We start from the raw sequence: 25,495 nt of genomic DNA, 5'->3' as shown, positions 1-25,495 counted from the left end.
CCTGCCTCCCCTCATCCCATGAAGGCAGAGGGGAGGGCAGGGTCATGGAGCTCTGCCCTCAGCAGCCTTTTCCCCATCAGAACAAGGGATATTCCCTATACCCCAAGATGGAGGAGACACCTGCCCCATAAGCCAAGGTCCAGACACACAGGCTCCAGCAAAACTCCCTGTCCTCCATGTGCCAGTGGGTGGAAGCAGTTAAACCCTACTCAGAGAGCCAATGCTAACGGGTTCTAAAGCCTCTGACAAATGAACATTCCTTAGTGGTTTCAATCCCAGTTCCAAAACACATCTCTGTGGGGTTGGTAACCTTAACTGTGATATTTAAAAAGCCAAAACCTTATTTCAGTTCAGAATCCATGCATTGTTCCACAAATGGCTGAGACTAGGTGAGAAGGGGAGGCTTCAAGGGAGGTGCTAGGGAAGGAGCTACCCCTGAAAGGGCAGAGGGTGATGGGCAGATGGGGCTCCATTTCTTTCTGCCTCCTTTAATAAAATCAGACTGTAGTGAAGCTGACAGAGAACATCCTATTATCGTGGACAAGCCCTGAAAGACACAGAGACATCTGGTTTCTGGGAGCAGCAGTGCCAGCCCCAGGTGAGGGGGAAGGCAGGGAGGTACCACAGGTCAGGGATAAGCCTGGGGAAGCAGCTGCTTCCTTCCTTCCTTCATTCCTATTTTAAATACCAACATGCAGCTGCTGCCAGGTTTTTATACTAAATATGACTTTTGCTGGGCAAATTACATTAGGATGGATGCCACAGGTATCCATTAAGGTTTATTTATTGTGATACCATTTGTATCTCATGCTTATAAATAACTTATGTTATAGCTTTTGTTTGTAGAAATGTAACTTACATATTTTATTATGCTTTCTGTAAACCTCAAAAAGAATTTTGTCAAAGCAGTGCCTCTTAACAGCAGTCTACACCCCGGTACATAAACCTACAGCAGCATTATTTTTTAATCTGGTGAGGAAGCGTGTTATCCCGCTGCAGTTTGAGAGGTTCGCTGTCATCGTAAACTCCTTGTGCAATAAAACATTAATGAAGCCAAGGAATTACCCTGGAAGGTGTGCATATGCTGGGGCTGAGCTCTTCACAGCCTCCTTTGCAAGCAGGGCCCATATTCAGTGTGCTCAGCCCAGTGCCTGCCCCAGGCAGCAGAGCCCAGCCAGGGCAGGCTCTGGCTTTGTTCTGACTCACACAGGAATGGGCACTCACCTGAACCTCAGCAGGCCCTGCCTTGCTCTCCGAGGATATAAAACACAGCTGGGGGAGAACCAGCCCTGTTTTACAGTCCCCAACTCTCTGCATTGCTAGACTTAGGCTGACTCTGCTTCTTTGTGAGGAAATTGCTTGGGCTCTGAGCGGCATCTCCCTTTGACATTCCCCATGCCATGGTTTCCACTGTTTTTAAAGGAGAAAAAAATTCCAGGGCCTTAAGGCAATTATGTCTTTTCAAAAAATGCATAAGGCATTACACATGCTCCGTGGATTTCTGTAGCCTCCATGGATTACTGCAATCTCTGTGGATTACTGTAACTTCCATGGATTTCAACCTCCATGGATTTCTGTAGCCTCCATGCATCACTTTACCTCCACGGATTACTCCTCAGATGCTCAGCATTCCTGGAGCTCAGAGCCTTTGGCTGAAATCCTTTCTTGAACTGAGCTCAAATGTGAACAGCAACCTGACGAAACACCTTCCTTCCAGCTGTACTTCCTGCCGTTTGAAAATGTGCAGAAAAGTAACAATTGCAAAGAAGAAAACTGGAAAAGCCCTGTAAGAAATACAGGTGTGAACTTTTTCTCCCTGTTGGCCACAATTAATAATTCCCATTCTTATCTAAGAAGTGGTGAAATGTTATTGAATTCACAAATGTCAGCAAACATGACAAATATGTGAATTTTTTTTTCCTTAGGTAAATAATGGAAAACTCAACTCAATCCCAAAGCAAGTTTGTAATTGCACATAGTAGCTTTTCCACATAATACACTGAGTTATGGTTTAAGAGGTTCTGATTTTTATTAGGTCTTCCTTCAATTCATTTTGCATCTCCCCAGCCAGCAGAGCCCCTCCTGCCCAGCACAGGACACCCACTGCTCCCCAGTGTAAGTCTCTTTTTTTTTCTGCAGTTTTGGATAAACTTTATGCTTTGTAAAGGGTTTTAACACCATTTTTTCTGTGGTTCTTTTTTTCCTGATTCTAAAGACCTGGAAAATGTGTTCTTGTGAAATAACACATCAGTACTTCACTAAGTCATGCTCCATCCTCTCTTATTCCACTCTGTGCAACATTCAATTTTCTTGCTATACTTATAGCCTAAAAATGCTTGTTTTCAGTCTTCTTTGTGGTCCTCATTATCATTAACCACCTGTGCTACAAAGAAATATAGAACATATTGCAGAAAAATAGTTTGAAAAGGTGTCATATAAAGTTTGTACTGGCTTTCATCTCATTTTCAAACAAATGTGTCTTCTAGAGTGAGCTTAGAGGTTTGAACTGATGAGATATTATTTACTATTATGTACAGAACTGAGAATCATGAACTGACACAAATTCAGAAGGAACACATATCCTTTTTTCTCTAGTTATACACTATTTTTACACTGTTTCATAAAGCGAAAACAACAGGATTATAAATTTTGATAAGAAATGCTGAAAACATTCTTCAAAGTAAGGCTGGTTTTCCATTGTTTTCACTATTATAAATCCTTACATTTAGGCTAGAGATAGAAAAATGAAGAAAATATCTTGAAAATAGTTTTCACAAGAGTAAAAAATCTCTCTAACAATATAACAGGGTCCTGGCACTTTCCAAGAGGGTTTATCAGTCAGTTCTTCGTTTCCAAAGTCCTTGTCAAATCATATCCACACCTTGGGATTGGAGGCCCCTTTGCAGTGCAGAGCTTTGGCCACATGTCTCCAGCATGCTCTGAGTGACCTGGAAAAGCAGACACCAAACATTTGGTTAAAGTAGACCTTACTGTGGGAGATACATTGTGAGAGATGGTAAAAATAGAAACTATAATGTGTCTTAAATTGAGGGAAAACCAGAGGAAGACTCACCAACAGAATCACCAGGTATCCTCAAAAGCCAGTTCTATGACATGTAAGTCTGGGCATAGCAACGTGTGAAACATTTGAGAGCCAGCAGAGAAATGACTGCAGCCAGAAGCTTTCCCACCTCACATGGCTGAGAAATGTCCTTCCTCCCCAGCCTGCAGCAAAGTGCTCCTTGGGATGTGCCATGGAGGCCAGCCCCACCTTCCCCCCTCCGAAGGATGCCAGAGTCCAGCCTGGCTGCTGAAAGGTGGGACCAGGCCCCTCTGGCACAGCACAAACACACAAACCCCCCAGCAGCTCACCACCTGGGGGGTGGGGTGTGAAATCTGTCTGCTAACATCACCTGAGACTGAAGGACACCTCAGAGCCCAGACATGAACTCCTCCCCTGGAATGAGCACCTTGACTGCTGTTTGTCCCAACCCAAATCTGTGGGTTTGGTCAGGTGTTCCTGCCCACGGCAACGGGGCTCGAACTGGCTGATCTTTAAGGTCCCTTCCAACCCAAACCATTCTATGATTCTATTTTTTCAAAACCCAAACACCAAACCAATCCAAAACCCACACAGAAACGATTTAAAGTACCAGATGTGTCTGCACTCCACATTTAGAGTTTTTCAAATGTTCTTTGTCTGTTGCCTCCATGCTCTTTGCTGTGATTGTGTCAGGCTTTGCTGGCTCACAACAGCCAAGCTAATAAAGTCTCCCCAAAACAGCTCCTGAGGGCTCCTTCCTGCACAGGACTGTGGGGACAGGTGCCTGCAAACTGATGGGATCTCAGCAAAGGTCTCTTTGCCAGATCAGAGGCAATAATCCTGCCTGCCTCCACTGCATGGGGATGTCTGGAGCAGTGGGGTGAGCTGGGGCTTGTGTGGAGGTACAGGATGCAATTAGAAAGTTATTCTTTATCCTAGTCCTATTTTTTAATGATTGTGCTTATTTTCTTACTAATGGAAATTGATTTCTGCTCAATTTTAAGCATTTGCAGTTAAAATGAGCCTCCTGCTTCACAGAAAAACTAACAGCCACCAGGGCTGAGGTGAAGTGGGACCAGCAGTGGGTGTTGGCCCCTAACCAGCTCCAACTCACCCTGGAGAGGTGGCAGCAGCATCCTTGAGTACTTCTCAAGCCTTTTTAGGGTGGTGCCAGTTTGGGCCATCTGCTCTGGGCTCTTGGGAAGCTCAGGCATCTGCATCACTTCCTGTATTTCTCTTCCCATCATATTCTGGCACAGTCATAGGCTACTTAAAGCAGAACTTTTTAGCACCTCACAAGAATGTTGATTTAGCTTAGAAATATGAAACAGGAGGGGACTGTAGAGCTGCCCACCATCCTGCTACCACAGCCAAGCAAGTCAAATAACCCTGTTCAGCCTTTATTACATTGGCTGTGTCAGTCACAGCCTCAGTCATGGCCCTGGGCATCAGCACATCCCTGGGATATGCACTTATACAGACAATTATTCAGAGGTTCATTCTGATGAACCTGTGTGCATGTACCTGGCAAGGTTCCTGAGCAGTCTGATATTGCACTCCAGAGGAATATTACCTGTATTCCACAAATTTCAGGTGTGTAACAAGAGAACTTGTTAAAGGCAGGCTGAGAATCAGCTTTTAGGATGCAAAATGTAGTAGACTTTTGAAGTTAATGTAACTTGTAGGGTGTCACACAGAGCGTCAGAAAGCACAAAAGTTTGGGATTTGTTTGCCAGATTTTTAAAAAAACCTTTAAAAGATTTAAACTGGTTTAAATCTTAAACAAATCCCAAATTAAACACACATCATTATCATCAAAATTACAGTTGTCTGTACATAGGCAAAAATATGGGATGGTGAAAGAAAATGTAATAAAACTGTAACACTAAGGCTAAGCCCTGACAACTCCACAGTTGTGGAGGGAGTTTTTGGCTTAATGTCTCCTTGGCAAATTTCATGGCCCCAGGACAGTTCCTCTCACACCAGTAATACCCTGTGTCACCATCTTTGCTGCCCCTGCACTGGGAGCAGAGGCAGCAGCTGATCACAGCTGGGTCCTGGAACACTCAAACCACTCTGAACATCCCCTGGGAGCAGGCATGAAGGATGCAAGACCTGCCTGCACCAAACCCCAAACCCCAAACCCACACCAAACTCCAAACCCCAAACATCAACAACAGTGACCAGCGCAGAGTCCAGACTAGAGGAGGTCACAATCCTGAGACCTTGGCCAGTGTCCACAAGTGATTTTTAGAAAAGAGGCATTCCAAGAACTTCATTCAACCCCACAATGGAAAGCATTAACAGCATCCCCAGGCAACAGCAAAGAATTACATCTCTGTGTGCCCTTCCTGATCACAGCATCCCATGGCATCCATGTGCCAACACCATGGAGCTGTGCTGAGCCCTGGGCTTTCTAAACATGCCAGTCCATACTGAGCTCCTGCTGCCTCAAGAGAGTAGTGCTGTTGTAGGGTGGACTGTGAGTATGATTCCATTTTGGATAATTAACCCTATTGGTGCAGGCATGTGTCAATCCCAATTTTTCTGAGCCCCCAGTAAACATGATGCCTTCCCTTTGAAATCAATTATGGGCAAAGAAGATCTCATTAAAACAAAAGAGCAGTACTGGAACGAGCAGTAAGACCTGGTAACTTGCATGCTTGCTATTTCCCAAGAACTGTAGAGACAGTAAAGGAAGTAAAGGAACCCATTCCCAATAAATAAATCAGCAGTGCACTGGAATGAGCCAAGAAAAGATGACTTTTACAGTTATATGTAAGAACATCTCCTACATTTTCTCAACATGAAATAAATAACCTTGATGCAAAAAGGGCAATACAAATATTGCAAATCCTATTTCCTGTTCGTCACTCTTCCAAAAGAAATACAAGACTTGTTCCTAAGTAAAGGTGCTTATACATATCCATGTCTGCTAAGCAAAACACATAATCATTAGAACTAGTCTAATTTCAGTAAAAAGAATATTCTGACAGTCACAAATTTATTCTTTATGATTTACAGCTCCATGGTTTTATCTTCAAGTGAAATATTTAATTTCTTCCTATATTGAAGCATCAAAACCATATAATTAATATGTAGTCAGACTAATCCTTAAGCACTATAAATCAGAAGCATTATATAAACAAAAGTGTCGTCTTGAACAAGATTGGGAGTGCAGAAAACTACTTATATCCCACTTTTATAATGAGGCAGTGACTCAGAGCAGATAGAAAATGATTAGTTTTCCTTCCAAAGTAGAAAATATTGCTTCCATCTGTAAAGTATAATATTGTGATGTCATAAAGTTTTCCTAAACACTGAATTTACCCTTATTCCCTCTCAATCATTTTAAAAGAACTGCTCTCTCTTATAGAGCTTGGATTTAAATCACAGTAACACACCAAGAAGATGAATGACATTGCTGTTAGATATGGCTAAAATTGGATCCTTCAGCACAGGTGAATGATGAGACAGCGCTTCTCTTCTTGATATATTTTCTTCTTCTATTAGTTTCCTTCCATGGCTGGGATTTCAGTCTGAATTTTAATGTATGCAGTTGCTGCTAATCTTAGTGTCTGATTTTTTTTCCAGCGCCCTCTTATTGTATAGACAATTCATTCTCCAAAGCAGTAATACACTGAGGCTTGTGACTGCCCAGGAGATAAAGCAATTCAGAATAAAGTTAGAGCCAGCTCTGCAGAAAGGCACAGACAACAGGTCAATATTCTCAGAAACAACCCCTTGCCACACAAAAAATGCACACCTTTGGAACAAGGCACAGGCTTTCCCTCAGAGGGCTCCCATCCCACATATTGCATTGCTAGGAAGTCACCAGGGAAACATGATGGGCATATCCAAATTCACAGCTTCGGATTTTATTGAAAGGGCGAATTGCAGCCTATTTCCTGGTTTACAGAGTCTGCCACAGATGCACACAACCCAAACTGCAATCAATGCCAGTAGTTAAGTGTGAGCACTCAGATAATCCCCCCCAAAGCCAGTTGCTCCTGGAAAACCATTCAGAGAAAGCAACTGGTTAACTATTTTTCTAGGAAGCAATTTTTCTGATGTGATTTGCATGGTGTTGTTGTTTTATCTTTCTATCTAAAAGACTGATGAGCTTGCATATCTTCTGCCTAATTCTGGAAATATGAAAACAAAGTTTATTAGGAAAAGGTTAATTATATCCTTGCATGATCGGAGGTTGGGTGTAAAGGTTGGGGTAAAAGTTTGAGAGGATTTTTCATCAAAATGAACCACTCAACCTCTGGGAACGATCTGTAAGAGGCTTACAGAGTGCATGGGCTGAAATCCACTCTTCATTCCTAACATGAGCATAATGGAGCAAGGACCAGGGACAGAGATGGCAACTGAAAGTGCAACAGGCAGCTCTGTTCTATGTGTAGGAATTATTTTTACTATTTTGGCATGTGATCGGGTGGAATTTCCTAAACATTCACTTTCTCATTAAGAAGTGTGAGTCTAAGCAACAGTCTTGACACAGGCCATTGGTTTCTTCAGTGTCCAAAGATGATGGTGTTCATTAGGACTGACATCACCTGAAAGAAAATTCAGACAGTTTACATGAACATGGATGCTGTGTTAAGCTGTGTGATGTGCTGAGAAGGAAAAATGCATGAAACCTTTACTAATCCTGATGAAATCACTGATGTTTCCTGTATGAACTTGGAATTACAAAAGTCCTTCTTCCAAACAAATATTTCTATAACCAAAACTACCAGCTGAAGAAAGTTAGAAAAAAATATTGCCAAAGCTCATCTCTAAAGCCAAAGTTGAATAAAACCTGAAGTGTGAACTGACATTTAGAGCAGAGTTAATTGAGGTACAGGCTTTGAAGCTCCCTCCAGGATTTTCCCCATTGTCACACTATTTTCAGAGAGCAACACGTGTGCTCAGCAATCTGTCCAAGTTTGAGACAAAACCCAGGCTGCTCTTCAAGATTCTGGTTCTCTCACATCCAGCTTTCTCTGTGTAGGACACTGCCAGGACTGGAGAGGAACACTCCCTATTTCAACCAAGGCAATTGTGATTATAGCAAAAGGTCTTTAAACCTGTACCCTTTCCACCATAGTTACACACCCAGCCTCAGAGTTTAGACATTTGATTTTATTCTCTGACTTGCTTTACAGAGCTCTATAGCAGGGATACAGCCACTTCTCAGCTCTATAAAGCACTGAGATCTAGCAGCTCACACACTTAGGTTCTGTTGGCACCTAAGCAGAAGCTGCACAATTCACTTTGCCCTAGAGCCCCACAAAGCTCTGACTCTGAGCCCTCTGCTTGTTCAGCTCTACTCCTGTACCTCTGGTGTGTCTAGCTGGGAAGGATAAGACTTATCTTAGTGATTGGCACCATTCTTGTACAAAGAAATTACAAAATAACGATGGAATCCATTTAAAGATAAAATGCTCTGAGATAGTCCCAAACGCCAAAGGCCACAACATATACAAACCTAAAAACATTACTTAGAGATTAAACAGAGAGAAAATTTGTAAAATGTCACCAGTAAATAGTTTGACTCACATTTATAAAATATCCACACCCTAAAACCAAACACAGAGGAAGTAGAAAATCATTAAATCCTTTCTTGTAGGCCAATGAGCAGCTGGGAGCGGGGTCTCCAGAGAGCTGCCACACAGCAAACTAGCCTGTAATAACTGGCCAAGGCAAAGTCAAACAGCATGTTTCACTAAATGAAAAGGATGAATCCTAGCACTACAAATCACCTGGAACACAGAGATCCACAAATCATTTCAGCATCCAGGTTAGGAACACATGGTCTGGCATGGGAAGGGCCAGTTCTTCACTTGATTTCACAGTTATGCATCACACCAACTGTGCTCCATTACTCAGAGGACAAAAACTGTTCCATTCTGCTTTGGAACCAGAGAAAACTATTCCAAACCTCTGCACAAGCACCAATAGGGGCTTGTTTTCCAAACATGAAGAATAATTATGACTCCTTATAATTCATTCCTTGCAAGGTTTTCATCTTCACAGCTTGTAACAAAGCCAGTTGTTGGGACAGAAGCATTTTTAAAGTTATAAAGCAAGGAAGATGGAAGAGAAGCTGCCCTTCCATTGCAAAGGCTGCTTTGCTGTGCCAGGTTATCAACAGAACATTTGCATCACTGCAAGTCCTGTAACTCACTTCTCTTTGCTATATGTTTGGATGGATCCTTTGCTGCAAAAAATCACATTTTGGCAAAAAAACCATTACAGTAACACCAGAGAAGGCACTACGAGTACTTCTTTACAAAGGATTTAGAAGGGAACATGCACAGATTTTAACAAAATACTTGTCTGCTAATAGCATTCATTGTTTCCATTCAGATCTGAAAAATCACCTTTTTTTTTCATTGTTTAGCATATAAAATTTGGTTGGTTTTTAAAGCTCCAGCTTTGGAGAGTTTGCTCTTAATTTAAGATCTGACTAATTTAAATGTCCTTTGGAATTCTTAGTTCTTTCATCATCAATTTTTCCTCTATCAGTAAACAGATCATAATTTACTAATAACACTAGGAAGATTTCAATACTCCAGGATTATTAAATACCTTAAATTTTAATCTGTTTTTAAAAATATTTATTTACTAGAAAGTTTGGCTTTCATATTGATATTTTTCATGTTCAAAGCTAAAATTTCCAGATGAAATGCAGAAAATAAAGCCTTTATTTACCTTGAAAGCAAGAATAAACCCATTATTCCTGAACTAAAAATATTTAACTGTCAGAAACAGCACATCAGCTGAGCTTTGTAATATATAAGAGTTTAAGAACCACGTGCCTTTCCCCTCGCATGATGAAACCACATTAGTCCAAGACAGAATATTATCAAGCTGTCCAGAGCAGCACGGAAGGTTGGTGACACTGCAGCTCCCCTCCCTTGTGACTTTCATATTTCCTTCCTTTTCCCTCCCCAATCCCTCCCATCCTGTTGCCAATTTCCAGGACATGTACAGGAAGAAGGGAAGAGTTGTGGCAGGAGGGAGGGAGGGGGAGGCAGAAGAGGCATCAGGCAGGAAACACGGGCAGTCCGTGAGCCCAGGCAAGGGATCCAGAGCCCTTTCCAAAGCCTTCCACCTGCCCTCGGGCCAAGCCTGGCGTTCCTCCCCCCACAGACCAGATTCCTCCAGATTCTCTTCAGAGTATGTAGCATTTCACCCTCTTTATGCACACTTCCAGTATATATATTTAAATAAACAGTAGTAACTAAAATTTTAGGATTCAACAGTTGAACCTAAAAAGTGTGAGGGACCCAGTTCTGTACCTCTGTTGCAACAGTTCAGCAGGCACTGCCCTTTTCGCCTACTTTTATGAGAATAACGTGCAAATGGCTGAGAAAAAACCCAATCCTGGTGCCAGGACAGGGCATCTGGGAGACACACTGCACACCATAAACTAGAATGTGCCAGCAGCTGATGGACTGAAATATTCTCCAAGTGTGTCTCTCACAGGGTATTCCCATCAGTTTTACATCCTGCTGGGAGACTCCCATTCTCCCAGTGTCCAAAAGGGTGATGTGAAAAAGGAGCAGCTACAGGAATGTGGAGCTCTGCATTTCCCAAGAGATCTTCAGAACTGGCCAAAGAGCTGAGTGTGGGAATTCACTTAAAGCAGATCCAAGTCTGCAGCAGAAATAGTCCTAAAATGAGCCAGCAGAAATAGTCCTAAAATAAGAGTGTGTGAACTTAGGTCAGAGCTGACTTTGTATATAAACATGAGCATAAGCACACTCTCAGGACACCCTCAGGACAGGTTTAGCCCCTGCCATGTGCACCAGAGCCATTGTGGTCTGGTTCTTATGTTAATAGCACAATAACCCAGAGCAGGAGTGCAAAGAGCTCCTTCCAAAGCTTCCCCTCCTAATTCCCTACCTTTAGCCAGCAGCCCTTAGCCTTCCAGGGCACTGATGGGATTACAAAGCAGAGGTTTGTGCTATGCCACGGAGTCACCACAGCACTGCTGGGCAGGGGCAGCAGCTACAGCCTGCACCTGAGCTGTTCACAACACAGCTCTGCCCTGCCCCAGCAGGTTTTCCAACAGTCATTGTCTGAGACCCCATTCCTACATGACAGAGTATGTTATTTTCAAATTGCAGTTGCATCTGAATTTTTTCCAAGAAGGACTATCACACATCCAGTCTCACTCATCAGAACTGGGTCCACCTCTGTCAGGGGACACCGTGCTCCTGGGGAGGCTGACACCCACCAGAGCTGCAGAAGTGATGCCAGCTGGCCAGTGTAGACTGCCCCAATAGGAAAGCACTGAGTCTCACAGGGTGGAGCAATTTTGCTTGGTCTAAGGGCTGGCTACATCATATTCTGGGAGCAGAACAGTTAACAGCAGCAGTACTGACAATGCCTGATGAATGAAATCCCTCCTCCTTCTGAAGGATATATTTCATTAATTATTACCTTCCAGAGTGTGTTGACTTGCTCCTGTCTGTGCTGAATTTCATGTAAACCCTCTGTTGAATGTCACATGCTCATGCGCTGCCTGAAGTGCAAGATTTTGTATTTGGGTACCTGCTGTAGCTGACAGATGTTTACAAACTCATGTATCTGCACAGCTTCTTCCTGCCTATCCATCTGTGCTCCCTGTTAGACAGCAAGTTATTCCACCTTAGGCTGGAATAATTGAAGATTGCGACATCAATCCTTAATCTGCATTTTTTAGCTGGTAGCATGCAGAGATTTTAAGTTACAGCTACTAGACTGTCATTTTATATTAATCTAAGCTGCTTATTTAAGATTCAGCTATTTCTAAACAAGTGGCTGTAACTATATGATGCTACAGCTGTTTTTAATGATGACAGGACTGTGATAACTGAGACCTGTGGAATGCACAACCTGCCATAATTTGTAACAGAAATTTCAGGATGGTCTGATGTACCAGAGGGCTGAGCCCTTTCAAAACCTCACAAAAAAAAAAAAAATTAATACCCATTCCTCTCTGCTTTTAGCAGCACATGAAAAAGCAGACAGGTTCAGGGCTTTCTAGCACAGGCTAATCTTTGAGGATCCTTAAGCATCTTTCACAGTCCCCATAGTGAGAGCCTCTCTCTGTCCTGTACAGCCAGCCCTCTTGTCTGAGAGATGACACAGGATGGAGCTGGGGTCTCCTGCAAGCATCTCTACCCCAGTGATGAGTTACACATTATTTAATCCTCTTGGGAGGACAGAACATCAATTTCACCCACACCAACACCTTCCAGTAAGGGCTCAGGGTGGGGCTCAGGGTGAGCTTAGGGTGGGCTCAGGCTGGGCTCAGAGCAGGCTCAGGGTGAGCTCAGAGCAGGCTCAGAGTGGGCTCAGCTCCATGGACACATGCCAGGAGGAGAGCCAGAGGCTGCCCCCACACAGCAACAATAACCAGACACAATTAGAACAGGGGTAATTATTTTACCCATATCAATTGATATGGAGATGATTAGCAGGGACAAGAGGCAGGGTGGGCTTTAAACCACCCCTTGAAGGAAATGAGAGTGGTGGAAAGGCAGCAGCTGGGCTGTGACCACTGTGCCAGGATGGTCTGAAGGGCACAGTGACCCCTCTGCTGGCTCCAGCAGAGCACTGGACCAGTACACAACTTAAAAAGCCTAAAATGAGTATTAATTACCCATTGCCTAACAGATTGCAAGCCTCTTCTGTTTTCAAACTGTTCATAAGTAGATTCTAATTTCTTCTGTGAAACAATTAAAAGTGTTTTTGTTATCCTGATGAACTGAACTGTAACCAAAGCTTTTGCAAATAAACACAAAGACAGATGATAAAGCTGGTAATAAGCAGATTGCTCCTGTGTCCTGAGCAGCCACCAACACTTGGCAGTGAATATCATCTTTCACAACAACAACAACAAAGGCTAAGAGCACACGGCTGTTTCATGCAGTCATCAAAACAAAATGCACTGAATATTATATTTCATACTAAATACATTACCCTGGCAGTTTGACACTCAGCATTTCAATAGATATTGCATCTCTCTAACATTCTGCCTGAATTTCTGCAGATGGACTTTTAAGTATCAATGGAAGATTACTTTACTTGTCATGCTAAAAAGATTTTAAAGAATGGTTGCACACACTTCATTTTTAATTTTTTATATTTCTTTTTTTTTAAAGGAAAACGACTTATGAATTCAGAAACATGGTTCTACTGAGAGGTCAAAGCCCATGTTGCTGCAGCCCTTTGTGTGTGGTGCTCTTCCAGACACTCAAATCTCTCATTTGATGTGCCCAGCAAAGCACAGGGAGGATTTCTTCAAGTTAAACTCAGCTTACCTAGACAATGCTGGGCTAAGCTGAGAGAAGATAACAGCATTCTCAGGTCTCATCAAACCATTGTGACATTGGTTTTTTTTTTAAACTGTATTTTATTTTAAAGCTGTGAAGCTTCCTGGAGACATGCAAATACTCAAGAATCTCAATTCTCAGTAAAAACTCCAAATGAGTATGCACCAAAGGAATAAAACCCAGCTGGAGGTCATGACTTCAGAAGACATCTTGAGCACACAAATATCTCTCAGGATCACAAACAGACAAAACCAACAGCATTAGCCCATGAAAAATGTGTATTTTGAGGTTCAGTTCCAGAGTCCTGAAAATCAGACATCTGCCAAGGTTAAGTGGGACACATATTTAGTGTCTGCCAGTCACTTACAGAGTTTTGGGCACAAACCAGCCCCCTCACCTGCACATCTCTGCTCTAACTCCCAGTCAGAATGCCCAGGAACTGCCTCATCCAACCCTGGACCTCCACACTAGCACCATCTCAGCTGCTGCCTTCAGATCCAACAGCAATTAACATCCTTGTAAGCTGCAGCTATTCTAGAATTTCAAATTTACTTTTTTTTTTTTCCAGATGGAGGAGGGAGTTCATTCGCAGAGAGCGAGTTTCATCACTCACGTGGCAAATCTGCCAGTAGCAGATCACAGAATGGATTGTTACCTTTCCCTATCCATTTTGCAAAGATATTGCTTTCTTTCCAGACTGCAAGCATCACTTCTAACTGGATTTTGAATTATAATGTGAACTTTACAAAATTATTGGTGCTATTCATATCACTAGTTAGATTCTATGGAGCAGTGATATTTTTTGACCTTCCCCAAACCAGCACCTCTTAGTGTTTATTACCATAACAGAACCACAGCCAGCAAAAATTGAACATTTCCAAGTAAAGTATTACATTGCAGGGAGTAAACAAGGAATAAAACATTTTTATACTTCTCCCTAAACTTATTTGCTTTTTGAAAATACTTATGCAGCACAAAGACACGAGTTTAGTGAGAAACACAGCCAATTTCTCTCGTTTAATTGAAACATTTATGCTTTTTGTTCTGCTAGCAAAAAGCAATGAATAGTAATATTGCAAGATAAATACACAAGAAACTTATAGATATGATTGTAAAACAACATCATCCTAATGTTTCCACTTAATTACCCTGAAATGTATTCTATTTAATATTCATTACTCAAAAGCCAATTTAAAAGAGAATGAGGTGAAGGGACTTATTCAGAAAGACGGACTGTCATTCACTGCAATAGTTATCTAATATACAGAAGTTAATAAAGCAGATTAATCTACAAGTCCCTTTAAGCCATCACTGAGTTTAGAACAACTGCCTCTTTGACCCCTAACCCTCCCGCTGCGCACCAGTAGCAGGTGCCAGCTGCGCTGAAATGATGGCTGAGGCGTTTTAAGGCAAAGCCTTTTCTTGCTTTGCTTCTGACCAGCAGCTGACCCTGTAGAAGCGATTGTTTCATGTGCTGGCCTAAAGGCTACACAAACCAGCAAGGGATAAACAAAAGCAGACACGGAGCAGCTGCCTCGCCCGGGGCCCTGCGGCGCCGACACCTCGCGCGGCCGTGCGGAGCTTTGTGCTCCTCCCCGGGCTGGTACAAAGCGCGCTCGGAACTTCTCCGCAGCCCAAAACTGCTGCTGCCAACTGCAGCACAGCTTGGATGATTAAGAGGGGATTCCCAATTTGATTTAGCGCCACTATTAAGACCGTGAAATCTTCCGATAGATCACTAATGATGATGTATTTTAACATTAAAAGTCTTAAAATTAAATTACTCAGTTCACATGATAACGAATCACAATGAGGCTTTAAACAAAGTGGAATTAGAAAAGACACTAAGCTCATTAATTTTTTCGTTTGTTAATTGACAGCACACATAGTGATAACTATACATTTAGCAATATACTTGGGACTGGGATTGCTGCCATTTTTATACATGAACAGTAAGAAGCATGTATAAAAGAGAAGCAACTGTAGCTTTTGTTAATATAACACAGCTTTGACATAGTTATTTTGCTGATGCAAATTACACAACCACAAAAACAATCAGAGTAATGATTAAATGCAGTTATGTACATGGGAGACTACTAGTGCAAATGTTAACATATTTAAATGGGTTCCTTCATTAAAAAGATTATATATGATATTAAACCATCAATCAAATTGAAACACTAGAGTCTAAATGTATTGTCACTGGTTAAAGTAAATGACTTTGAGACTGAATTTTGGCTCACTCAATATGATGTCTTTTCTGTTGCTTAGCCACCCAAATCTCTGCTGGCTTGGCTACAGCTGGTATATCCCCATCCCTTTCAATTAATAAAGGAAGTTATGGTAGTATTGGATAACATTTTTAAATTGGGCTAAGAGGCTGAAACAGATGTCCCAGGGAAAATCCTTCTCACTATTTTATCAAAACTTTCAAGCCTTGAGCCAGCAAACGCTGAGCACCCTCATCCTGATTCAGCTGAGCCTTTAAACACATTTGATTTTAAGCATAGGAACAATCACACCTGTGGGTTTGATCTGCTCTTAAGATGAAGTATATGCTCACAAATATGAGTGAGGGTCTTAGGCACTCAACATCTTGCACACCAGTACCCTCTGCCAATGCCAATTAGATTTCTTTGTGATGTGCTTATGTGTAAGTGCTGCTGCCTGGGCCATGAAGCACGTGTTATAAACACAGCTCCACTGCAGGTTTTTATCTCTATTACTGTGCATAACTCCACACTAGCTGTATACAGCACTGAGCTTTATCTGAAAAACAAAAACATCACTTATTTCACTATATAAAAGGGAAAGAAGGAAAGTTCCAATTTATAATACTTTCTCGTTGTAGTAATGCCACTTGATTTTTCATTGCTACTGGCACCTCTGCTTTCTGGTTTCCAGGCAGTGCCTGTTGTGCCGCTTCACTTGGTGCCTCCCATCACTGGGTCCTTGGTCACTGGGCAGCCCAGGCAAGTTTCTCTGGACCTCACCCCCTCTTCCTCCCCAGGACCTCCCATCCCATTCTGGCTCCTGGCTCCAGGCTCTGGTCTTTGTTCAACTGCATACCTTCCCTCTTACCTACTGCGACACTCCTGTCCAGAGGTCCCTCTCCAGCCCTTGTATTCCACCAGATTCTCCTCTGGCAGGGAATGCTGGCTCTTCCCATGTCCCTGCTGACCATCCCCTCCTCCAGCACTGCTCACCTGCTGTCCCCTGAAATGCTGAACCCTGGAGCACAGCCTCAACCCACAGACCCAGCCCCAAAGCACCTCTCTGCCAGCGCTGGGGCTGAGACATGGAGCAATCCTGCCCATGGCCAGGGGGAACCCAAACACTGCTGCAGTGCTCAGTCTCATCAAAAACCCAGTTCACTGTCCACATGATCCTCCTGAAAATGATGCACAGCAAGTAACCACTGGCACTGCCGACCCTCACTTGGCCTAGCTGTACTTTACATCCCTGCCCAGGAAACACCCAGGAAAGAAAGTGAATACTGGAATGCCACTGAAATCCTGTTTCTATTCAACCAACCATCCATTTATCCCCTATACAGCCAGCACAGAATCATTTCAGAGATGCAAGCAAGAATTCTTTACCTATTGTGCCTTGTTCATAAACATTTGTTAGAACTGCAGGTGAAAGATGCTACAAAACTCATCAATTTTTGGAAAGAACTAAAAGGAATAGTATTTTAAGACACAAAAATTGAGCTAACAGCCTAATGTGTAGAGTTCAGCAAGATCAGCATTAAGAGAAGGTAAGACCAAAAATTACACTTTCATTTATAAAGTGAAGCACCAAAAGTCTCAATTTGAGAAAAATGACAAAGTAGGAGCTTTTTTTAAAAAACTATTTATCAAAGTGCTTAGAACAGAACATAACATCAATAGGTGAGTGCAGTAAACTTAATACCGTGTTCTACCCATACATCTGAAATTACTTCCCACATTAATTCGGTGTGGCTGTAAGATCCCCTCACCAAGTGGATATATGCAGATGGAGCTCAGGCTGCTCGCCCGGGGCTACGAGCCCAGGCACGGCAAAAGCCGGCCAGAGCCAACAGCCACTGCTGAGTTTCCCAGGGATGCCGAAATTTGCTCCTGAGCATTTCGGACCTGTTTCACTTCCATGTTCTCTATTGCTCCCTCTTCATACAGTCACGTCAACCCATTAAAGCCCCGAGCTGCTGCGGGTCACACATGAGGGAGCAAGGTAGGATCGAGGGGGGCGATCCCACAGCTCCGCTGCTCGGGGCCGCGTCACACCGCGCTGTCCGCAGCGGCCGCACCGCGACCGCCCCGCTGGGCAGCGTGGGCGTGATGGGGATGATGATGATGATGATGATGATGATGATGATGATGATGATGATGATGATGCCACAGGACAGCGGGACACCCGCACTCGCGGCCGGGCGGGCGGCGGTTCCTTCTGCGGGAGGGCCCCGGGCCCGCAGAACCGCCCCTGCCCAGCCCCAGCCCCTCCCGCCGCCCGCGGGCCCGGCCCGCACCTACCGCCCGCCGCCTTCTCCTCCGGCGAGGCGGCCGCTCGGCCCCGGCCCCCACCCCGGGCAGTGCCGGGCAGTGCCGGGCAGTGCCGGGCCGTGCCGGGCTGTGGCGTGCCGGGCTGTGCCGGGCTGTGCCGGGCCGTGCCGGGCTGTGACGGGCAGTGCCGGGCTGTGGCGTGCCGGGCTGTGCCGGGCAGTGCCGGGCAGTGCCGGGCCGTGCCGGGCTGTGGCGTGCCGGGCTGTGCCGGGCTGTGCCGGGCTGTGCCGGGCCGTGCCGGGCCGTGCCGGGCCGTGCCGGGCAGTGCCGGGCAGTGCCGGGCTGTGCCGGGCCGTGCCGGGCCGTGCCGGGCTGTGGCGTGCCGGGCTGTGCCGGGCAGTGCCGGGCCGTGCCGGGCCGTGCCGGGCTGTGGCGTGCCGGGCTGTGCCGGGCAGTGCCGGGCCGTGCCGGGCTGTGGCGTGCCGGGCTGTGCCGGGCAGTTCCGGGCCGTGCCGGGCCGGCGGAGGCGCTGCCCTGCCCCGGGCACGATGGGCGGGGGCGCGGGGCCGGCGCTGCCCGAGTTCCCGGCACAGCCCGGCACGGCCCGGGGCACACCGGCGGCGCTGCGGGGCCCGAGCGGGGCCGGGTCGTTGTCCGGCTGCCGCCGGAGCCTCACGGCAGCCCCGAGCCCCGGCTGGGAACTGTGCAGGGAGCGCGCCAGAGGCGCAGGTACCGAGCCGCCGAACCCCCAAAGTGCAGCGCAGTTTGGCAGCAGGCCGCAGGTTTTCAGCGCCGTTAAGCGTCTGTGACCCGCTCCTTAACAGGGTTATGCATTACTGAGACCAAACAGATGTCCTGAAAACTGAAACCGCTGGTTAGGAAGCAGCAATCTTGTTCATTAGCTTCTATGATAGTCAAATCGTCCATAAACCCAGTGTTTAATGGCCAGCCAATGAATAATCAATGTCTCACTTTTCATCCGAGTGTGAAAGTGAGAATAATCTAATACGCCGTGCCCCCGGTAGCGCACCAGGCCCTGGGTTCCGCTTCTATTCAGGGCTGATTTATAACCCAATGGAAACCTGATGTAAACATATGATCAATGAGTCCCATCATTGCTAATAATAACCCCCAACCGACACACTCCCTCATCTCCAAAGCCATCCCTTTAGGCTATTAGTTTTGTCCAGCTAATCCTCTCCACTATTCCTGCCTGCTGCTTTTACCTTGGCCATCCGTTCAGTCCGGCAGACTCAGAAGTAATTTTATACGCAGCAGAGAGCGGGTGGAATTGATTTTTCGCTCAGTACTCAGTTCCCATCTGAATAATTATCAATTTTACTGCCTCATAAAGGGAAGAGTCAAAATTTCAAATCAATTCAAAAGAGCTTCTGAGACCATAGAAACTGTGCATGAGAATAAAGGTCAAAGTTGTCAGTGACCTCGGGAGATGATGTCAGATATTAGTACCCTGAATAGTTGACATCAAAGGCACACAATATGATATGACTAGTGCTAATGCAAATCATATTTATGCTGACTGCTGGAGACCAGCCATTAATATTTAAAAGAGTATGTGAAAGCCTGCATTCAAAATAAATATAAGGTATTCCGCAGAATCTGAAGTTAATAAAGACAGATCGCTGCCTAGTCATATGCTGTAAAGTGAAAGATTACTGCATATTAACAGACAAAGTATTACATCAGGACTGCCACAAATGGACCAGCCTGCTGCTCTGCCCCTTCAATCACTGCACGTGAGGTGCAGTGTGGAGTAATCCAACAGCCCCAAACGCTGACTGCTGCTTCCAGGAAACCCCTGTCAGGCGTGTAAAACATAAGAACCTGTAATATGACAAGGGAATCATCCTATTCTGGTAATGATGTCAATAATAAACACCATTAATATTCTCGGAATATAGTGCCAGGATTATATTAGCTACCATTAGTTCCTTTTCACCTTCAATTAGAACAGCAAGCAAATGCCAACAACAACTGGTGACTGCATGCCAGGCTTTTTACAAATGATGCCCAGCTAGCAGGGAAACACAAATGATCACACTCATCATTTGCATTTAGTTAGATTAAAAGCCTCCTGACCTGTGAAACACACCTCCTTACATGCCACCACATTAGATTCCTGTAAATAAGCATTTCCAAATAGTTTAGTGAGAATTTAAGGGCATGTGGCATGGGGAGATCTGTAGCTATGAACATCTTGGTCTCTCTGTAATGCACTTGGGCTGTGAAAACCTGAGGGAGTTGAGAAGGGGCAATCTCTCCTAAGCACTACAGAGGCCACTTCCTTTTCAGAAGCATGAGATTTAATTTCTATTGTATTTACCTTTAATAGAAAAAAATTCCAGTGAGTCATCTACTGTAAAATAAAATATTCAAACTTGGCAGCATATAGACATTCAGTTTGCACATTTCATTACCAAAATGTGTAGTTCAATGCCAGAATTTTTTCTTCTTCCTCCTAAATTACTTTAGAGACTTTTCTTTCCATTTGTCTATAGAAATGTATTGATGATCTCACACACATTTTTTTTTTATCAGCAAAAATGAAACACTCAGTTGTAAGATGCTGTACAGACAAGTACAGGGCCTACACTGTTCAGTGTGACAAAAAATACCTTCAGTCCTTGGTTGTCATGAGAACACAGCTGAAGCTACTCAGGGGTTGCATCCTAGAGTGGGGACATTTGTTCTGTCACTAAATAGCCACTGCTACGTGATGTTAAGTACCCCAAAACCCAGGAGAATTCAGAAATATAGTAATACCCCATAGAAAAGGCTGTGAATTCACCTGGTGTAGAACTTCTGGGTTCTGCTGCATGAAGTGGAGCAATCTCTCTCCATCCTGTGAAATATCTCTACCTCTGTGAGAGTCTTCTTGTCTTTAGTGCCTGAAGAAGCAGGTGACAATGTAGTCTAAAGTAGCTCAGCAGCTGGAGGAGACAATTGTATCTGTGTAAAAAATGAAACAGTTTTGTAATTGTTTCCATAAAAACAAAAACTAATAATGACATTTCACAGTACTTGGAGAGCTCAAGTTTAATCTATTTGACATTAGGCTAGATGATAAATCACCCAGTCTCATTTTGGCAGAGGGGCTGGGCAGCTTTGAAGACTGCTTTTACTAAGGCCCCTTTGCTGTTGGGGAACTGGTTATTCATGTTATACCATGTCGTGGGATATCTACATGAAGGATCCTGTAACTGCAGCAAGCCTCATTCAGCACTGTATGAACACTGGCTGCTCATCCTCTGGCAGGATGAGGGCTGACATTTTACTGGTATTCAGTTTCACATTCAAAAGACTGCGGATTCCTGGAAACTAAAATTCTAGTTTCATCTGCCTACTGAGAAGAAAAGGTTAAACCCAATAGAGCTGTTATCCAGGCTTTCCTCAAGAAGGGTTTCCCAGTGTTTCTGTGCCCCAAGGAGCTTATAGTCCATGTCAGGTGCCAAACACTGAACAAGGGTCATTAAAGGCAGTAAAAAGGTCATCACGAACAGCCAGTTAGTCAGTTCACTCACTAATGAGTAATTGACGTGGCTAAAGTGTATTAAATACATTAAAAGCAGTGTCCTGGCCTGTGGTTCTCATGCACTCTTCCCTTGTCTTGCTCTGGCAGTGTCAGTATCATCCCCTCCCCACTGCCACCTCCTTGAGCTGGCACCCAAGGGACTCCCTGGGCACCCGGACACAGCCCCCTGTGCTGCCTCCAGCTCCCACCCTGTAACCCTTGTTCCACAGCTGCCAACTCCATCCCAACACAGCCCCTGAAGCTCCTTGTGCAGGCAGCAGCTGAACCTGCTGGGTGCCAAGCTTAGCCCTGATACCCTCTGCAATTCCAAACATCCCATCCGAATGAGTGGAGTGTTGAGGGCTATATCCTGTTGCCACTAGCTTCAGCAAGAACTTCTCTAGGCCTTTTATAGTTCACAGTATTTATTTTAGATGGGCCACTGGAGTAAGGGATGTGGGGGTTGCAAAAGGAATTAAACTGTTAAAATGCTCATTCTAAGGGAAAAGGGATTAGAAGGATCCAATTAAATGTACCTTGAATTCTTTAAGCTATGCTAATTTGGAGGCCTGCCAACCTTGCAGTGTTCATTTAAACACATCCCTCTAGACACTGGAGTATTTTGATCTGTGTCTATTTAACTCCTTGAGCTCTGTGCTGACACTATTAACCCTTCACAATCTAAATCCAAACAGCATCTTGCTAAGGGTGTTTTGGAGGAAACACTAAATGGACATTTAGCCAGAGAAGTGGTCTCCTAAGGCTTGATCTTCCAAAGCAACCAGCTGGCTCAGCAGCAGGAGCTGGGAGTCACCTAACAGCTCACAAAAATGAGCTGGAGCCTCTCAGCTCTGTCTCCACAGGACCCATGAGCTTCTGAGGGCTGAACTCAATGGTACAAGAGGGCAGGACATTGCTGGAACAGAGCTGAGTCCAAAGCTGTGAGTGTTAACAAAGCCAAGGCCGCAGAACCTGGTACTGTTGTATTCCCAACCAAAACAGTCCTGCATATAAACTAGAAATGCAATGCAATTGCATGGTGGAATTGAATCACCATCAATAACAACAAGTGAGAGATTTGAAAATACATATTTCATAGGAGGGCTCTGCTGTATTTCCTAACCAGTGCTTAACTCTATTTCTTTTTAAATTGAATAATACAAAGTAAATCACTATCATCACTTTACAAAACAGCAGTACTTCTAAACATGCTGATACTGTGCAAGTAGGTATTTTACACTCGACAGTAAGTGATTTTAGCAGGACAGCAGACAGTCTACGCTATCATTTGCTCATGAGAATCTGATAGGAGTGTTAAGAGCTACTTAAATTTGCCCATAACTATATATCAAATATGCTTCCCTATGCTCATTTTTCCTTTTGATTGCAGACAGGGAGTGTCAAGCAAACTCCCTTGAATGACTCTTTTGGGCATGTGGAACCCTGTGCTTTGCAGAACAATGTTCTCACTAAATCTTAGTGAGACAAGCCAACCAAATAAATAGAACAAACAGGAGCAATGAGGAGCTACCAGCTCTAGGCTATGGACAGATAAATGGCTGAGAAGACAGAATAAAGATATAATTACAAAGGAAACAGAGAAAAATCTTGGTATAATCAGGAAAAAAGCAGTCAAACCATGCTTCTCACTTCTGGTCCACTCAGCTCCATGCCCTGTGTACAAATCATTTGGATCACCAAGCGAGCAGGTCATGGTTACACAGGCAGCACCTCCAGCTCTGGGTGTGTCATCAGGGAGCAGCAGCACTTCAGCAGCTTTGTCAGGCAAACGGAGCCCTCTGCACCTCCCTGATGACCAGCTGGGGACAGGGACCGGCCGAGGACACGGATGGCAACTGTGGCACCAGTCACCAGTCCCTTGGGTTTCTGCTTTGCTAGCAGGTGTTCATTTCAGATTTGGGGCCTTACCTGCACTTCTCTGTTATCTGTATGGTTTTGCCTCCTGTATGCAATTCCAATCAGCCATCAGCTCATTCAATTGCAGGTTGAGCATGTATCTTAGAATGGGTTATATTGTTTTTTAGAAGAGACATCAAGACCTCAGAGGACTTGATGATGCCTTTTGGTCTCAGCAATATGACAACAACCTGCTGGAAGGAAATTGTTTTTCAGTAGTTTAATGACATTGCTGAATCTCTGCAAATTAAAAGATTTTGGTTTGGCAAGGAGAGGGAGTTAAGTGGTATTTTCTTTGTCCGTCAACTGCTTGTAGTTCAATACTGGCATTATTTGCCTTTGAGACTAAAGCTGGAAAGTAAATGGATTTAGCAATTTAACATCTAAATTAGGCAGCAAGACAGAAAAAAATGTTTTACTTTTTCCTCAATGAATAGCATCCTATACTATTAATCATATGAGAATTAGAAAAGCTTTTCAGAGATTAGTGACAAAATGCCAGGCAGACTGCCTTAAAAGGCTCTGATCCACTGAGTCAGCTGTGAGAAAGCCAGGTAAACACTTTGGAAGGGAACTGCTGCAGTGTTTATCCTCCCAATAAAAGCGGGGATGAGGGCTTCCATTACAGCTGATTTGCAGTGAGGTGCCTCAGAAGGGATACATATTCCTTATAAAGTGGGGAATCAAGAAAGGTATTTACTCAGGATCAGAATGAGCACTCCTCAGGAAAAAGAATGTGGGGAATGTTTGTCCTACACCTGACTGCAATGATAGTCTCAAAGGTTTCACAAAGAGAATGGAGAAAAATGTCACATACTTTTTTTCTGTGAAAGAGAAGTGATCTCCTTGTATATAATTTTTAAAATAAAAAAGACAGCTATTTAATTTATATAAACATTTCTGAAAATGACTTGTGTGTTCTAATCAGTTTAAAACACAATTCCCCCTCACATGGCTTATAGCCTTGAGCCCTACTATTCTGAGATGTTCTTGTGGCACTGATACAATTCAGTGAAAAAGGCAATGCTTGAATCTACTCACAAGGTTGTATGTGGCCAAATAACACAGAGGAAGTAAATTTATATTTCACTGTCTAATAATGTCCCAAATAACAACATTTTAAAAGGGATAAAACATTTAGAAAATTAGGAAATACAGTGACAGGTGAGACTATTGAGATGATTAAAATCAAATCAACATTAAGAGCCATAAACTGTCCAATAGTTCTTCTGGACATGTCATTACAGCAGTATGGAAAATAACATTTCTTTAACACAAATGAAGAATTTAATGGCTGACTTGAATATTAATTCTTGATACATGATATTAAGGAAAAATAATCAGTTTGTCACTGCAACATGGAAATTTAAAACAAATGAAGCCTTTTTCAGCTGACTAATCATGGGAAGTAAGCACAGGCATTTGGACACAACCAAAACATGTCTTGGGGAGCTAACATGAAAACAAGTGAAAAAGACCAGCGGGATCCTAAAGACGGAGGCAGAAACCAAATGAGACCATTGTCCATCCAACCTCCTCTTAAAACCAGGGTCAGCACCAGACAGGTCCCTCAGGACTTTTTCCAGTATTTGGGAATATCTCCAAGGATGGAGACTGCACAGTGTTTTGGCCTTGTATGTTTGTACTTTTATTTTTGTGCTGTAAGGACATTGATAGGAACTGAAGGAGAGCATTGGATAAGCAAATCAAGGGCTTATGATAAAAAAGTGAGCTGTTAACATTAGGCATTATAGAGTATATAAGTGAGCAGAATATTAGGCATTATAGAGTATATAAGTTTTCTAAAATGTTCCTAAAAAAAAAACATCAATGATTTTTGATAATTAAACTCTCATATGCCTAAACCACAAAAGTTTGAAGCTAAACCTGGAAAGACACAATTTTCTTACTCCTCCACCTGCCTTGAGTGAGAGATCAACACTTTTTGAGAGGGAAAAATAAACAGAACACCTGAAAGCGAAGCTTATTTAGCTTTTACATTTTCTTCTCCCCCTTTTAGTTAGTTCCATTTGCTTTTCAAAGAGATGTTAAAAGTAAACATGGTATGCCAGTGAATTATGGAAATGAACATAACCAGTGTGTCCCATGGAAGAGGTGTGGAGGATAGCAGAGCCCAGGTCATGGCTTGCTGAGCTGGCCAAGGTCAGGTTCAGGCAGAATACCCACCTGCAGGGCCAGCCAC

At 43.7% G+C, this 25,495-nt stretch overlaps 1 long non-coding RNA gene across 1 annotated transcript in view; it reads right to left on the bottom strand.

Annotated features, from left to right (window-relative positions):
* Positions 1-2,004: 2,004 nt before the first annotated feature.
* The window catches only part of LOC118692210 (uncharacterized), a 111,047-nt gene continuing 87,556 nt past the window's right edge, over positions 2,005-25,495 (bottom strand). Inside the window, exons 10-11 of the long non-coding RNA XR_004981124.1 lie at positions 20,653-20,813; positions 2,005-2,948 (exon numbers count right to left, since the gene is read on the bottom strand). This is a non-coding gene — a long non-coding RNA (uncharacterized LOC118692210). The remainder of the gene's footprint in view (positions 2,949-20,652; positions 20,814-25,495) is intronic.

Source organism: Molothrus ater, chromosome 15, assembly GCF_012460135.2.
Source record: "Molothrus ater isolate BHLD 08-10-18 breed brown headed cowbird chromosome 15, BPBGC_Mater_1.1, whole genome shotgun sequence".
NCBI lineage: Eukaryota > Metazoa > Chordata > Aves > Passeriformes > Icteridae > Molothrus > Molothrus ater.
Note: the sequence above shows the minus strand (reverse complement) of the source record. Positions and strands in the feature narration are given on the sequence as shown.